Here is a 6,351-nt window from a genome sequence, read left to right as displayed (position 1 = left end):
GTGTGTTTTATTTTTATTTATAATGCGGTGATTTTGTGGCCTTTCGTGGTATGATTATGTGTTATCCGCTAACCAATCTATATTTATGTGGGTACATTTCTATGCCGGTGGCTGCATGCAGTATATTGGTGCTACAGATCACATGATGGCGCTTCTTTTTTCTAGGTGGTGGGATGGTGAGCGGAATTGTTATGTGTTTTATACCGCGGTTGCTACTGATTGGTTTGAAAAATTATTGGCCCGATCAAAATCGTATACCAAATCTAAAATTGAATACCTCAATTATGAAAGAGCTTAAAAATTATAAAACATAGTGAATTAAAATTTTTAAATGAGAGAGCACTTTGAGGAATTGTTGACCCAGTCAAAATTAGGTGACCTAGTTTTAAATTAACGACCTCAATTAATTATGAGGCCTAAAAAAATTAGGAAGCATAATGTTTAGTATTAGCGAGGTTTCAGAAATTGTTGACACGGTCAAAATCAGGTGATTCAATTCCAATTGAAGATCTATGTAAGCTCTTTAGAACAAGGGAGCATAGTGTTATAGAGGATAACATATTGTATGGTCCGTAAATTTTGTAAAAAAAAATGATGTTATGATCTTGTATCGTCGATACAAGAATCCAAGTTGATGACTCTACACAAGCAGCCATTGGTCCCGATTGATGAGACCTCCTAATTGGCGACTTTGGTGCAAGCTAAGGTAAAGAGCGCTCCCAAATTTGGGAAAAGTTCATGAATTTGCAAATGTTTGAGTTCGCAAAAGCTCACACATCTGAAAAAGAAATAAAAATAAAAGGAAAGGAAAAAAGAAAAAAGAAAAACAAGTAAAACCGATGACACGGAAAAGCACAAGAAAAAACACCCAAAAAATCATGCGGAAAAAAATATGGAAGAATCTTTTCATGGGCCGGCCCATTTGTCACGTAGTGTTGGGAGGCGGTGTGCGCTAGTGAGCGAAATTGCCTATGACTGCGATATCACTAATTAAGGAGCACTCTTTGCAAAGTTCACTCCCAACTCTCAGGTTGCGACAATTGGCGCAATGCATGTGTGCCACCTGTTGCAACCCGGGAGTTTCCCCTTTTTTCGTAGATCCGTTTATTCAAGATGTTTTATCTCTTAAACCCCGCATCCAAATTTCAAACCGCTGGATTTCTCACGTCGAGATTTTCAAACTAGATCCCATGTTCATATGTTTTGACAAATTTTTTTTCACGAAAAAACCTGGACGAAAAGACCAAACCGGGAGCATGTATCTTTCCTTTCCGAAAGAGGCATGATTGTGCTTCTCGCGAAAGCAAATCCGTGCCTCTCATGGAAGAAAAAAAAGAAACATATTTTTTTCCGTCTCCAACGGAAGCAAGTCTATGCCTTTTGCGGAAGGGAAAAAAAGTAAACTTGTTTTTTTTTTCGAGAGGCACGACCATGCCTCTCGCAGAAGCAAATCTGTACCTTTTGCGAAAGTAAAACGTGCCTCTCGTGGAAGGAAAAACAGAAAACACATTTTTTTTCGGTTTCTAAGAAGCACAACTGTGCCTCTCACAGAAGCAAATCCATGCATGTTGCGGAAGAAAAAAAAAACGCAGTTTCGCCTCTAGGCGGGACAAAAAAACGCGTTTTTACGCGCATTTTTTTTGATTTCTTTGTCCAAAAGCTAAGAAAGGATGGTGGAAAACCGAAAAGCCAAAAATAACCCAAAACCCATCTAAAAAAGCGAAAACGCGTGCGAAAAAAATTCCGGTGGAAGCATCCAAAACGCGACACGTGGCGGCGGCTAAGAGCATCCCACCCCAAGTGACTCTTGGGGAGGCTCCTCAAGGAGCACTCCTTAGAGAAACTCCAGCCGCGCTCCCAACAGCCCCCCTCCCCCCGTCCAAAGGCGAATTGTTTGCGCCGGCGGCCGAAAATAGGCCCAGTCGCACCCGAGGAGCCCGTTTTTCGCCGGTTAGGCCCAAAATTGGCGCCAGCAGACCCAGACTGAACTAGGAGCGCCCGGGGGTGCCGGGGAAATCGTTTTTGGCGTGAACGATCAGCGGGCCCGCTGAGTCAGCGACCGCCGCCTCATCGTCCTCAGAACGCCTCAGTTTCCCGCAGGGAATCAATGCTAAGGCTGCCGCCGGTCAGCCTTCCATTGATTCCTCATGGGCTGGCACGGCGCCGCGACGCAGCCCCCCGCGCTACGCGTACACGCAACACCGCCGCTCCACCTCCCCCGCCGCTATATAAGCAGCACCTCCCTCGCCGGAGGACGCACCCCGCACGCAGCTCCTCTGTTTCCCCGTGCACAGCTGCCGCTGGATGAACTCTTTCCCCTCTCTCTCCCCGTTCAAAGCCACCGCCAGAAGATGGGCGAGAGGTTCCTCGGGGCCGCGATGAGGGAGGCGTCGTCGTTCTCGACGACAGCGATGACGACGCGCCGCCACCGCCGGTCCGCCAGGGCGACCCCGGAAAGGGGTCCAGCAGCAGCTTCTGCGTGAAGGCGGAGAAGGACGATGACGGCGACAACGACGGCAATGATGGTGACTACGCCGTGTTCGGCGAGTTCTTCGGCTTGTAGTCGCGGCCTTGTTTTTTAAGTGAATTCTATGTTTGCTATGTAAAAACTGCTTTAAAGTCGCTGAAGTTTATGTCATTCTTGCCGAATTTGGTCCAAATTTATTTTTAAACACTTCGAAATAGGCGTCCTGGGGCTGACCCTGGGGGCGGCGGCTGGGTCCCCGATCGGCCCCAGGCCGATTTTATTGCCGGTACGCCCCCAGGCGGCGATTTTTCGGGCCGCCTGGAGGGCCGAACGGCTGAAGTTGCTCTTAGTTACACTAGTAGAAAAACACCTAATAGTCCCGGTTCGTAAGGGCCTTTAGTCCCGGTTCATGAACCGGGACTAATGGGTCATTATTAATACCTCCATCCATTAGTCCCGATTCAAACACGAACCGGGACCAATGTGCCTCCACGTGGCCCTGTGCGCCGAGCCCAGTCAGGGGGCCTTTGGTCCCGGTTGGTGGCACCAACCGGGACCAAAAGTCCATGTTTTTTTAGAAAAGTGGCTGCTTTAGGGGTTTTGGGGGTTATTTTTAAGTTGTTATTAGCTAGCTAATAGAGAGAAGTGTCCTCTCTTATATCTTCGTCCTTGGTTTACCAACGCTGCTGCTATATATGTTCATTTCACCCGCCGATATAATAACTCATGCATGCTTGCATCATACATCATCATATATAATAACAAGTCCTACTAATCATGCATCATCATACAACTTCTACTCGTTATTAATAACAAGTCATACGATCATCATCCTCATAGTCATCGAACCCAACCCTACATAATTGTTCTTAGAACATGATCATCAGTATCAGGTAGGACATGACCTAAACACCCTTAAGGTAAAATAGCATAAAACAATATAGACCCTGACTCTCCATTATGAAGAATGGCGATCATCCTGTCTCCAATTTTTGCCCTTCGCTGATTGTTGCTTCCAAGAAGCTCCTTACGACTGTCCATACATTTTTTCCATTCTTTGATTGTCATGTCTCCACTTCTTTTAGAAACCCGGTATGGACAGTTCAGATTCGTAGGAAGACCTGGTTGTATGTTCAAAACATGAAGGCTACCGTGTGTATACATCAGATGAGGCACACAATCATTCGGGATTATCTATTGAAAAACATAGTAATAACTTCATAGTTAGCAATGATGTACTAGTTTTAGAAGTGTGCAAAAAGATGCACGGATGTCATAATAGTAAAAAAATCTTATCAGGGTATTTCCATGGTAGTTACCGTAGTTCAACACGTGCACTAGTGGCACGTATTGACCATAATGTTGAGGAGTTTGATTGTAGATATTGTAATTCTCAAGATCAGTACAAAATGCGACCAGATGATTTTTCTCCTAATAAGTTAGTTCGGAGCCTTCGGTGTAGTAGGTTCTGTCTACCATCTTCCGCACATTCTTTGAAGAATGAAAATAAGCTGTCAATGGAAATAAGTTGTCAACTATTTTGAAATAAACAATATAAATTACTTAATAACTATGTCAAGCTCACATGAGGGAAGAATTGGAGGTGTATCCACAAGGACGAAAATCGAAGGTCTCTCTTGCGCGATTGTAGGATCACCAAGATCCATGGTGACAAGCATACCCTAATCAAAACTATACATCTTGCAAAGTACTTCCCAGTTTTTGCAACCAAAATGGGTTACACTCTCAGCATTGTACAACTTTACTTGAAAATCCACATCATGATGGGTACTTAGGATAATTTTTTTGGTTTCCATACTTTCATGGTCTTCAAAACCCATCCTCTTCAAGACATAGCGTCTTGCAAAGCATGGGATAAGCTAGTCGAATTGGAAAAGATAAAAAATACATGTTAAAATAGTTGAAGTCGTGCTTAATTACGAAAAAAACTATTGTCGTCGTTGCGTACCGTATGATCATCGAAGGTCTCCTCGAGCTTAATTCTGAAGCGCCGATTTTCGTCCAGCTCAATGAACCTGTCGCACATACCTCGGTCGTCGTGGCACCAGTCGCACTCCCCCGGGCGGTTTTCATCATCCGAGTACGACATTTCCGGCCTTAGGTCATAATTCAAATATTAAATATATGTACTAAAAAACCTAAATTAGATCATTATTATTAATCACGGGTTGACTATCGGTGATGGATGTAGCTCCTCCTTTCATTCCTGAATGCATTATTACAATAAATTGTCTAGCACACGGGAATGAAGCAGAAGCTACCCCCACGATAGCGTGGATGATGGAGGGGGCTCCTAGATTTCTGCATGGAGTGCTCTTTAATTTTAGCATTCAAAGTAGGAGTACTTTTCCAATATGAGCATTCAATAAGCAAAACCAAATCGTAAAATAAAGTAGTATTCAAATTAGCATGCATTCAATTATAACCAAAAGTACATCATCTCTTGTGTCTGTACATCGTCGAATACTCCTCGAATACTATCATACATATAGCATCGCTAATTAATACAGCTAGAACCGTAGCGCCCGACGGGTATCGTCGCGGGCGGTGGACACCCAAAGATAAGGAACGATCACAGGATCATAGCTCCAGTGAGATCCCTGAAGAACCTGCCAGGTATTGTCGAACCTGCCCTCCAACGCAACCATGTAGTGACGGACGTGCTCGTCCTCTTCGCTGACACGGTGACGTACCACCTCCGCGGTGTCCGGAAGCCTCGGCACCGTCACTGGCCCAAACCGCCACCAAACAAGGATCGGGTCAACAACGGGCTGCCTCCTCACCAACCTACGTCCCCCCAGAAGGTAGCACCTCCCAATACCAGCCCGGCGGAGCCCAGTCCCGAACATGGCTCTGATCAAGCAGGCCTCCACCGCCGAGTCGACGACGACGAGGATGCGGGATAGGCATCGCCGACGTCGATGCGGGAACTACGTACTTCTATATATAGTTAAATAAAGTAGTTTTATTAATTAAATCAACTATCTAGTTCAACTACTAAGCACTTACTATAAATAAATAAAGTAGCACTTAGTATAAATAAATAAAGTAGCACTTACTATAAATAAATAAAGTAGCACTTACTACAAACTACTTCTACACATAGTTAAATAAAGTAGTTTTATTAATTAAATCAACTATCTAGTTCAACTACTAAGCACTTACTATAAATAAATAAAGTAGTACTTACTAAAAACAAAGTAGCACTTACTATATAGTACTTATTAAAAAATAAACTAGTATTTTTCTAACTAACTAATATTTTTCTAACTAATCATATTACCAAAAAAATCTAAATAAAATAGTAATTATATTTTTCTAACTAGCTAGTTCAATTATAGTACTTACTAACACAATCTAAATATCACCAAAAAAATCTATTAACAATAAGATCACCAAACATACTATGAACAAATTAATAGAAAAAAAATCTATTAACAGAAAAAATCTAACACAATATGAACAAATTAATTACACCAAAAAAATCTATTAACAGAAAAAAATCTAACACAATATGAACAAATTAATTACACCAAAAAAATCTATTAACAGAAAAAATATCTAACACAATATGAACAAATTAATTACACAATCTAAATTAACATACTATGAACTACATATCTAAATTACTACACATCTAATCTAACAAAAAAATCTATAAACTACAAAAAAATCTTAGAAAAATCTAACAAAAATCATAAAAAGTTGCTCATGTCGAGGTCGACGGCGACGGCGAGGTGCGGCGTCGGGGCGGCAGGGCGGGGCAGGACGGCGACGGCGTCGGCGTCGGGGCGGAGCGGCGACGGCGAGGTGGCGGCAGGCGACGGCGCGCGGCGTCGGGAGATCGAGGAGGAGGAGAGATC

This window comes from Triticum dicoccoides, chromosome 4A, assembly GCF_002162155.2.
Source record: "Triticum dicoccoides isolate Atlit2015 ecotype Zavitan chromosome 4A, WEW_v2.0, whole genome shotgun sequence".
Taxonomy (NCBI): Eukaryota; Viridiplantae; Streptophyta; class Magnoliopsida; order Poales; family Poaceae; genus Triticum; species Triticum dicoccoides.
Note: the sequence above shows the minus strand (reverse complement) of the source record.